This window comes from Dendrobates tinctorius, unplaced genomic scaffold (assembly GCF_039654945.1).
Source record: "Dendrobates tinctorius isolate UK_male_01 unplaced genomic scaffold, ASM3965494v1 ptg000172l, whole genome shotgun sequence".
Taxonomy (NCBI): Eukaryota; Metazoa; Chordata; class Amphibia; order Anura; family Dendrobatidae; genus Dendrobates; species Dendrobates tinctorius.
In genome coordinates, this window is record NW_027361839.1 from 2,237,563 (window position 1) to 2,249,104 (window position 11,542).

The 11,542-nt window shown below is 53.2% G+C and overlaps 1 protein-coding gene across 2 annotated transcripts in view; it reads right to left on the reverse strand.

The window, feature by feature from the left end:
• The window catches only part of IGSF3 (immunoglobulin superfamily member 3), a 47,126-nt gene extending 38,697 nt beyond the window's left edge, over positions 1-8,429 (reverse strand). Inside the window, exon 1 of one of the 2 annotated variants that reach the window (XM_073551039.1) lies at positions 8,407-8,429. The gene's annotated coding sequence lies outside the window, so the exon portion shown is untranslated. Of the gene's footprint in view, positions 1-3,180; positions 3,333-8,406 lie in introns of those variants that run through there. The other variant, XM_073551038.1, reaches the window with a different exon arrangement.
• Positions 8,430-11,542: the final 3,113 nt, after the last annotated feature.

Consider the following 11,542-nt stretch of genomic DNA (forward strand, 5'->3'; position numbering starts at 1 on the left):
CACTCCCGACTCCAAGACTTCTCCCGTGCTGCGCCAATCCTCTGGAATGCTCTACCCCAAGATATTAGGACCATCCACAATTTGCATAGTTTTAGGCGCTCGCTCAAAACACATTTGTTCAGAGCGGCCTATCACATTCAGTAATCAAAGTCATGTTTGTGTGTGTGTAGCCCATTCACTATCTCCATCTAACCCCCACCCCCTGAAGATGGCTGGACCTTCATTGTAAATACATCATTGTAAATACAAACCTGTGCTTTGTATCCCCCCCACCTCATTGTAGATTGTAAGCTCCACGAGCAGGGTCGTCTTATTTCGCTTTAATTATTGTATTGTTAACGTTGTTACTTATGACTTGTGTTTGAAACTGTTCAACTGTAAAGCGCTGCGGAATATGTTGGCGCTATATAAATAAAGATTATTATTATTATTATTATTATTATTAATAATATACACAGCGCAGCCCTCACCTCCACACACACAATACACACAGCGCAGCCCTCACCTCCACACACACAATACACACAGCGCAGCCCTCACCTCCACACACACAATACACACAGCGCAGCCCTCACCTCCACACACACAATACACACAGCGCAGCCCTCACCTCCACACACACAATACACACAGCGCAGCCCTCACCTCCACACACACAATATACACAGCGCAGCCCTCACCTCCACACACACAATATACACAGCGCAGCCCTCACCTCCACACACACAATATACACAGCGCAGCCCTCACCTCCACACACACAATATACACAGCGCAGCCCTCACCTCCACACACACAATATACACAGCGCAGCCCTCACCTCCACACACACAATATACACAGCGCAGCCCTCACCTCCACACACACAATATACACAGCGCAGCCCTCACCTCCACACACACAATATACACAGCGCAGCCCTCACCTCCACACACACAATATACACAGCGCAGCCCTCACCTCCACACACACAATATACACAGCGCAGCCCTCACCTCCACACACACAATATACACAGCGCAGCCCTCACCTCCACACACACAATATACACAGCGCAGCCCTCACCTCCACACACACAATATACACAGCGCAGCCCTCACCTCCACACACACAATATACACAGCGCAGCCCTCACCTCCACACACACAATATACACAGCGCAGCCCTCACCTCCACACACACAATATACACAGCGCAGCCCTCACCTCCACACACACAATATACACAGCGCAGCCCTCACCTCCACACACACAATATACACAGCGCAGCCCTCACCTCCACACACACAATATACACAGCGCAGCCCTCACCTCCACACACACAATATACACAGCGCAGCCCTCACCTCCACACACACAATATACACAGCGCAGCCCTCACCTCCACACACACAATATACACAGCGCAGCCCTCACCTCCACACACACAATATACACAGCGCAGCCCTCACCTCCACACACACAATATACACAGCGCAGCCCTCACCTCCACACACACAATATACACAGCGCAGCCCTCACCTCCACACACACAATATACACAGCGCAGCCCTCACCTCCACACACACAATATACACAGCGCAGCCCTCACCTCCACACACACAATATACACAGCGCAGCCCTCACCTCCACACACACAATATACACAGCGCAGCCCTCACCTCCACACACACAATATACACAGCGCAGCCCTCACCTCCACACACACAATATACACAGCGCAGCCCTCACCTCCACACACACAATATACACAGCGCAGCCCTCACCTCCACACACACAATATACACAGCGCAGCCCTCACCTCCACACACACAATATACACAGCGCAGCCCTCACCTCCACACACACAATATACACAGCGCAGCCCTCACCTCCACACACACAATATACACAGCGCAGCCCTCACCTCCACACACACAATACACACAGCGCAGCCCTCACCTCCACACACACAATACACACAGCGCAGCCCTCACCTCCACACACACAATATACACAGCGCAGCCCTCACCTCCACACACACAATATACACAGCGCAGCCCTCACCTCCACACAATATACACAGCGCAGCCCTCACCTCCACACAATATACACAGCGCAGCCCTCACCTCCACACAATACACACAGCGCAGCCCTCACCTCCACACACACAATACACACAGCGCAGCCCTCACCTCCACACACACAATACACACAGCGCAGCCCTCACCTCCACACACACAATACACACAGCGCAGCCCTCACCTCCACACACACAATACACACAGCGCAGCCCTCACCTCCACACACACAATACACACAGCGCAGCCCTCACCTCCACACACACACAATACACACAGCGCAGCCCTCACCTCCACACACACACAATACACACAGCGCAGCCCTCACCTCCACACACACAATATACACAGCGCAGCCCTCACCTCCACACACACAATATACACAGCGCAGCCCTCACCTCCACACACACAATATACACAGCGCAGCCCTCACCTCCACACACACAATATACACAGCGCAGCCCTCACCTCCACACAATATACACAGCGCAGCCCTCACCTCCACACAATATACACAGCGCAGCCCTCACCTCCACACACACAATATACACAGCGCAGCCCTCACCTCCACACACACAATATACACAGCGCAGCCCTCACCTCCACACACACAATATACACAGCGCAGCCCTCACCTCCACACACACAATATACACAGCGCAGCCCTCACCTCCACACACACAATATACACAGCGCAGCCCTCACCTCCACACACACAATATACACAGCGCAGCCCTCACCTCCACACACACAATATACACAGCGCAGCCCTCACCTCCACACACACAATATACACAGCGCAGCCCTCACCTCCACACACACAATATACACAGCGCAGCCCTCACCTCCACACACACAATACACACAGCGCAGCCCTCACCTCCACACACACAATATACACAGCGCAGCCCTCACCTCCACACACACAATACACACAGCGCAGCCCTCACCTCCACACACACAATATACACAGCGCAGCCCTCACCTCCACACACACAATATACACAGCGCAGCCCTCACCTCCACACACACAATATACACAGCGCAGCCCTCACCTCCACACACACAATATACACAGCGCAGCCCTCACCTCCACACAATATACACAGCGCAGCCCTCACCTATATACAGCAGCCGCAGCTTCGCTTCTCCATCCAGATTCCACAGAGACTGAAAACCAACTGACAATGAAATCCCAGCCAAACACAGCCACACCTCTAGACAGCCCCAGCAAGAGACAGCCCACACCAAGAGACAGCCACACCTCTAGACAGCCCCAGCAAGAGACAGCCCACACCAAGAGACAGCCACACCTCTAGACAGCCCCAGCAAGAGACAGCCCACACCAAGAGACAGCCCACACCAAGAGACAGCCCCAGCAAGAGACAGCCCACACCAAGAGACAGCCACACCTCTAGACAGCCCCAGCAAGAGACAGCCCACACCAAGAGACAGCCACACCTCTAGACAGCCCCAGCAAGAGACAGCCCACACCAAGAGACAGCCACACCTCTAGACAGCCCCAGCAAGAGACAGCCCACACCAAGAGACAGCCACACCTCTAGACAGCCCCAGCAAGAGACAGCCCACACCAAGAGACAGCCACACCTCTAGACAGCCCCAGCAAGAGACAGCCCACACCAAGAGACAGCCACACCTCTAGACAGCCCCAGCAAGAGACAGCCCACACCAAGAGACAGCCACACCTCAAGACAGCCCCAGCAAGAGACAGCCCACACCAAGAGACAGCCACACCTCTAGACAGCCCCAGCAAGAGACATCCCACACCAAGAGACAGCCACACCTCTAGACAGCCCCAGCAAGAGACAGCCCACACCAAGAGACAGCCACACCTCTAGACAGCCCCAGCAAGAGACAGCCCACACCAAGAGACAGCCACACCTCAAGACAGCCCCAGCAAGAGACAGCCCACACCAAGAGACAGCCACACCTCTAGACAGCCCCAGCAAGAGACAGCCCACACCAAGAGACAGCCACACCTCAAGACAGCCCCAGCAAGAGACAGCCCACACCAAGAGACAGCCACACCTCAAGACAGCCCCAGCAAGAGACAGCCCACACCAAGAGACAGCCACACCTCTAGACAGCCCCAGCAAGAGACAGCCCACACCAAGAGACAGCCACACCTCTAGACAGCCCCAGCAAGAGCCATCCCACACCAAGAGACAGCCACACCTCTAGACAGCCCCAGCAAGAGACAGCCCACACCAAGAGACAGCCACACCTCTAGACAGCCCCAGCAAGAGACAGCCCACACCAAGAGACAGCCACACCTCAAGACAGCCCCAGCAAGAGACAGCCCCAGCAAGAGACAGCCACACCTCAAGACAGCCCACACCAAGAGACAGCCACACCTCAAGACAGCCCACACCAAGAGACAGCCACACCTCTAGACAGCCCCAGCAAGAGACAGCCCACACCAAGAGACAGCCACACCTCTAGACAGCCCCAGCAAGAGACAGCCCACACCAAGAGACAGCCACACCTCAAGACAGCCCCAGCAAGAGACAGCCCCAGCAAGAGACAGCCACACCTCAAGACAGCCCCAGCAAGAGACAGCCCACACCAAGAGACAGCCACACCTCAAGACAGCCCCAGCAAGAGACAGCCCCAGCAAGAGACAGCCACACCTCAAGACAGCCCACACCAAGAGACAGCCCCAGCAAGAGACAGCCCACACCAAGAGACAGCCACACCTCAAGACAGCCCACACCAAGAGACAGCCACACCTCTAGACAGCCCCAGCAAGAGACAGCCCACACCAAGAGACAGCCACACCTCTAGACAGCCCCAGCAAGAGACAGCCCACACCAAGAGACAGCCCCAGCAAGAGACAGCCCACACCAAGAGACAGCCACACCTCAAGACAGCCCCAGCAAGAGACATCCCACACCAAGAGACAGCCACACCTCAAGACAGCCCACACCAAGAGACAGCCACACCTCTAGACAGCCCCAGCAAGAGACAGCCCACACCAAGAGACAGCCACACCTCAAGACAGCCCCAGCAAGAGACATCCCACACCAAGAGACAGCCACACCTCTAGACAGCCCCAGCAAGAGACAGCCACACCTCAAGACAGCCCCAGCAAGAGACAGCCACACCTCTAGACAGCCCCAGCAAGAGACAGCCACACCTCAAGACAGCCCCAGCAAGAGACAGCCCACACCAAGAGACAGCCACACCTCTAGACAGCCCACACCAAGAGACAGCCCACACCAAGAGACAGCCACACCAAGAGACAGCCACACCAAGAGACAGCCACACCAAGAGACAGCCCACACCAAGAGACAGCCACACCAAGAGACAGCCACACCAAGAGACAGCCCACACCAAGAGACAGCCCACATCTCTAGACAGCCCCAGCAAGAGACAGCCACACCTCAAGACAGGCCACACCTCTAGACAGCCCACACCAAGAGACAGCCACACCTCAAGACAGCCCCAGCAAGAGACAGCCACACCTCTAGACAGCCCACACCTCAAGACAGCACACACCAAGAGACAGCCACATCTCTAGACAGCCCCAGCAAGAGACATCCCACACCAAGAGACAGCCACACCTCAAGACAGCCCACACCAAGAGACAGCCACACCTCTAGACAGCCCCAGCAAGAGACAGCCCACACCAAGAGACAGCCACACCTCAAGACAGCCCCAGCAAGAGACAGCCCACACCAAGAGACAACCACACCTCTAGACAGCCCCAGCAAGAGACAGCCCACACCAAGAGACAGCCACACCTCAAGACAGCCCCAGCAAGAGACAGCCCCAGCAAGAGACAGCCACACCTCAAGACAGCCCACACCAAGAGACAGCCACACCTCTAGACAGCCCCAGCAAGAGACAGCCCACACCAAGAGACAGCCACACCTCAAGACAGCCCACACCAAGAGACAGCCACACCTCTAGACAGCCCCAGCAAGAGACAGCCCACACCAAGAGACAGCCACACCTCTAGACAGCCCCAGCAAGAGACAGCCCACACCAAGAGACAGCCCACACCAAGAGACAGCCCCAGCAAGAGACAGCCCACACCTCAAGACAGCCACACCTCAAGACAGCCCCAGCAAGAGACAGCCCACACCAAGAGACAGCCACACCTCAAGACAGCCCCAGCAAGAGACATCCCACACCAAGAGACAGCCACACCTCAAGACAGCCCACACCAAGAGACAGCCACACCTCTAGACAGCCCCAGCAAGAGACAGCCACACCTCAAGACAGCCCCAGCAAGAGACATCCCACACCAAGAGACATCCACACCTCAAGACAGCCCACACCAAGAGACAGCCACACCTCTAGACAGCCCCAGCAAGAGACAGCCACACCTCAAGACAGCCCCAGCAAGAGACATCCCACACCAAGAGACAGCCACACCTCTAGACAGCCCACACCAAGAGACAGCCCACACCAAGAGACAGCCCACACCAAGAGACAGCCCACACCAAGAGACAGCCCACACCAAGAGACAGCCCACACCAAGAGACAGCCACACCAAGAGACAGCCACACCAAGAGACAGCCCACACCAAGAGACAGCCACATCTCTAGACAGGCCCAGCAAGAGACAGCCACACCTCAAGACAGGCCACACCTCTAGACAGCCCCAGCAAGAGACAGCCCACACCAAGAGACAGACACACCTCAAGACAGCCCCAGCAAGAGACAGCCACACCTCTAGACAGCCCACACCTCAAGACAGCACACACCAAGAGACAGCCACATCTCTAGACAGCCCCAGCAAGAGACATCCCACACCAAGAGACAGCCACACCTCAAGACAGCCCACACCAAGAGACAGCCACACCTCTAGACAGCCCCAGCAAGAGACAGCCCACACCAAGAGACAGCCACACCTCAAGACAGCCCCAGCAAGAGACAGCCCACACCAAGAGACAGCCACACCAAGAGACAGCCCACACCAAGAGACAGCCACACCTCTAGACAGCCCACACCAAGAGACAGCCCACACCAAGAGACAGCCCACACCAAGAGACAGCCCACACCAAGAGACAGCCCCAGCAAGAGACAGCCACACCTCAAGACAGCCCACACCAAGAGACAGCCACACCTCAAGACAGCCCCAGCAAGAGACAGCCCACACCAAGAGACAGCCACACCTCAAGACATCCCACACCAAGAGACAGCCACACCTCAAGACAGCCCACACCAAGAGACAGCCACACCTCTAGACAGCCCCAGCAAGAGACATCCCACACCAAGAGACAGCCACACCTCAAGACAGCCCACACCAAGAGACAGCCACACCTCGAGACAGCCACACCTCAAGACAGCCCACACCAAGAGACAGCCACACCTCAAGACAGCCCCAGCAAGAGACATCCCACACCGAGACAGCCACACCTCAAGACAGCCCACACCAAGAGACAGCCACACCTCTAGACAGCCCCAGCAAGAGACAGCCCACACCAAGAGACAGCCACACCTCTAGACAGCCCCAGCAAGAGACAGCCCACACCAAGAGACAGCCCACACCAAGAGACAGCCACATCTCTAGACAGCCCCAGCAAGAGACAGCCCACACCAAGAGACAGCCACACCTCAAGACAGCCCACACCAAGAGACAGCCACACCTCAAGACAGCCCCAGCAAGAGACAGCCCACACCAAGAGACAGCCACACCTCAAGACAGCCCCAGCAAGAGACAGCCCACACCAAGAGACAGCCCACACCAAGAGACAGCCCACACCAAGAGACAGCCACACCTCTAGACAGCCCACACCAAGAGACAGCCCACACCAAGAGACAGCCACACCTCAAGACAGCACACACCAAGAGACAGCCACATCTCTAGACAGCCCCAGCAAGAGACATCCCACACCAAGAGACAGCCACACCTCAAGACAGCCCACGCCAAGAGACAGCCACACCTCTAGACAGCACACACCAAGAGACAGCCACATCTCTGGACAGCCCCAGCAAGAGACAGCCCACACCAAGAGACAGCCACACCTCTTAGAAATCCCCAGCAAGAGACAGCCCACACCAAGAGACAGCCACACCTCAAGACAGCCCACACCAAGAGACAGCCACACCTCAAGACAGCCCCAGCAAGAGACATCCCACACCAAGAGACAGCCACACCTCTAGACAGCCCCAGCAAGAGACAGCCCACACCAAGAGACAGCCACACCTCTAGACAGCCCACACCGAGACACCCATTGCAAAAAGAAAGCACAGCCCATTTGAAAAGACAGCCCACATCTTTCCACACTACAAGAGACAGCCACACCTTTCACAATACATATCCCTCACCAATCCCAGAGACAACTCCCAGATACAATCATAATGACAGCCCCTCACCTGTAGACAGCACAGCCCTCCTCCAGAATCAGTGTCTGCACGGAAGAGTCAACATTTCCACAATAGACAGTCAGACTGCTGCCAGACCTCAGGATCATCATGATGTCACCACAAAGAGAGAAACAATGAGACATCCACACCAGAGACTACATTATACATCTACTGCACAGATAATAATAATAATAATAATAAATGTTATTTCTATAGCGCCGACATATTCCGCAGCACTTTACATTTCAGAGGGGATTTGTACAGACAATAGACATTACAGCATAACAATAATCACATAGATTATAACAGATACCAAGAGGAATGAGGGCCCTGCTCACAAGCTTACAGTCTATGAGGAAAGAGGGAGACACGAAAGGTGGGTGGTAACAGTTGCCCTGATTGTATGGACCAGCCATAATGTTAAGTGTGTAACAGTACAGACACAGAGGGCTAATGGATGCATAAAGCATGTGGGAACATGATGCGGGGAACCTGGTTATGGTAAAACTTTTGGCTCTGCCACACAGGGATAGATTAGGTTAATGCGCTGAGGCGATAGGCCAGTCTGAATAAATGAGTTTTCAGGACACACTTAAAATTGTGGGGATTGGGGACTAATCGTATTGACCTGGGAAGTGCATTCCAAAGAATTGGCGCAGCACGTGTAAAGTTAATAACAGAGATCACACAGATAACAGAGAGCAGTAATGTAAACAGATATGAGAGAGCGAAGAGAGCGAGACACCGAAAGCTGCAGAATACATAATTGGATACTTCTAGAGGTGATTGTGCAGGGAGCGGAGGAGGTGAGCTGCGACATCACCTGTTATACTCTACAATAGAGTTGTGGGCATGCTCTGTGTTTTATCGAGAAGTAATTGTGCAGGGAGCGGAGGAGGTGAGCTGCGACATCACCTATTATACTCTACAGCAGGGTTCCCCAACTCCAGTCCTCAAGGCCCACCAACAGGTCATGTTTTCAGGATTTCCTTAGTATTGCTCAGGTGATAATTGCTTCTCCTGTGCAATACAAAGGAAATCCTGAAAACATGATCTGTCGGTGGGCCTTGAGGACTGGAGTTGGGGAACCCTGCTCTACAAGAGAGTTGTGGGCATGCTTTGTGCTCTATACAGAGGTCATTGGGCAAGGAGCAGAGGAGGTGATATGTGACATCATCTATTATCCTCTTCAAGAGAGTTGTGGGCATGCTCTATACAGAGGTTATTGTGCAGGGAGCGGAGAAGGTGAGCTGTAACATCTATTATACTCTACTAGAGAGTTGTGGGCATGCTCTGTGCTCTGTATAGAGGTAATTGTGCAGGGAGCAGAGGAGGTGAGCTGTGCCATCAACTATGATCCTCTACAAGAGAGTTGTGGGCATGCTCTGTGCTCTGTATAGAGGTAATTGTGCAGGGAGCGGAGGAGATGAGCTGTGACATCATTTATTATCATCTACAAGAGAGTTGTGGGCATGCTCTGTACTCTGTACAGAGGTTATTGTGCAGGGAGTAGAGAAGGTAAGTTGTGACATCACATATACTCTACTAGAAAGTTGGTATGCTCTGTATGGAGGTAATTGTGCAGGGAGCAGAGGAGGTGAGCTGTGACATCACTTATACTCTACTAGAAAGTTGTAGGCATGCTCTGTATAGAGGTAATTGTGCAGGGAGCAGAGGAGTAGAGCTGTGACATAATCTTTTATCCTCTACAAGAGAGTTGTGGGCATGCTCTGTACATAAGTCATTGTGCAGGGAGCAGAGGAGGTGAGCTGTGACATAATCTATTATCCTCTACAAGAGAGTTGTGGGCATGCTCTGTACAGAAGTCTGTGCAGGGAGCAGAGGAGGTGAGCTGTGACAATCTGTTATCCTCTATAAGAGAATTGTGGGCATGCTCTGTGCTCTGTACAGAGGTCATTGTGCAGGGAGGGGAGTAGGTGAGCTGTGAAATATCTATTATCCTCTTCAAGAGAGTTGTGGGCATGCTCTGTACTGTATAGAGAGGTAATTGTGCAGAGAGCAGAGGAGGTGAGCTGTGACATCATCTATTATCCTCTACAAGAGAGTTGTGGGCATGCTCTGTACAGAAGTCATTGTGCAGGGAGCAGAGGAGGTGAGCTGTGACATAATCTATTATCCTCTATAAGAGAATTTTGGGCATGCTCTGTATTGTATAGAGAGGTCATTATGCAGAGAGCAGAGGAGGTGAGCTGTGACATCTATTATCCTCTTCAAGAGAGTTGTAAGCATGCTCTGTACTGTATAGAGAGGTCATTGTGCAGAGAGCAGAGGAGGTCAGCTGTGACCACAGTTGTGGGTATGCTCTGTGCTCTATACAGAGGTCTTTGTGTGGGGATCAGAGGAGGAGAGCTGTGACATCATCTGCTATCTTCTACAAGAGAGCTGTGGGCATGCTCTGTGCTCTATACAGAGGTCTTTGTGCAGGGATCAGTGGAGCAGAACTATGACATCATTTATTATCTTCAACAAGAGAGCTGTGGGCATGCTCTGTGATCTGTAAGAGGTCATTGTGCAGGAGGGAGCAGAGGAGGTGATCTGTGACATCATCAATTATCCTCTACAAGATAGGGTAAAACAAAAGAAACTTACTATGCTGATCACAGAGATGATTTGACCTAGTGAAGGAGGGCGCTTCAATTCAAAACATCTAGGAAACGGAAATCATGCATACTGTCAGGACTCAAACACAGCAGCTCTTGAGCTCCAAGGCGGCAGTTCTTCCCTCTGAGCTATTCAGCTCATTGGACAGTTCTGTGCTAAATCAGATACTAGTACCTGTGTGGTTCCTGACTGTCTCCATCCTGAGTTCCTGATTGGCTCCACTGTTATGAATGGGTCACCGAGGAGGATGGCAGGAACAGGCTAAGCCACCAGGAAACCAGAGAGATTGGCAACTGAGCGGATTGCAGACTCCTGATCCTATCAACACAACTAGCAGCAGCCGTGGAGCGTTCCTACGATGCCCTAGACGCCTCAGCACAGCTGGAGAACTAACTAAGCCTAAAGCCAGAAAGGTGAAATCTAAACTGCCGCGGAGCAGATCCCCAAAGGAACAGACAGCCCCCAAACATATATTGTCAGTGAGACAAGATGAAGCACAAACACAGGCAGAAAAATAGATTGA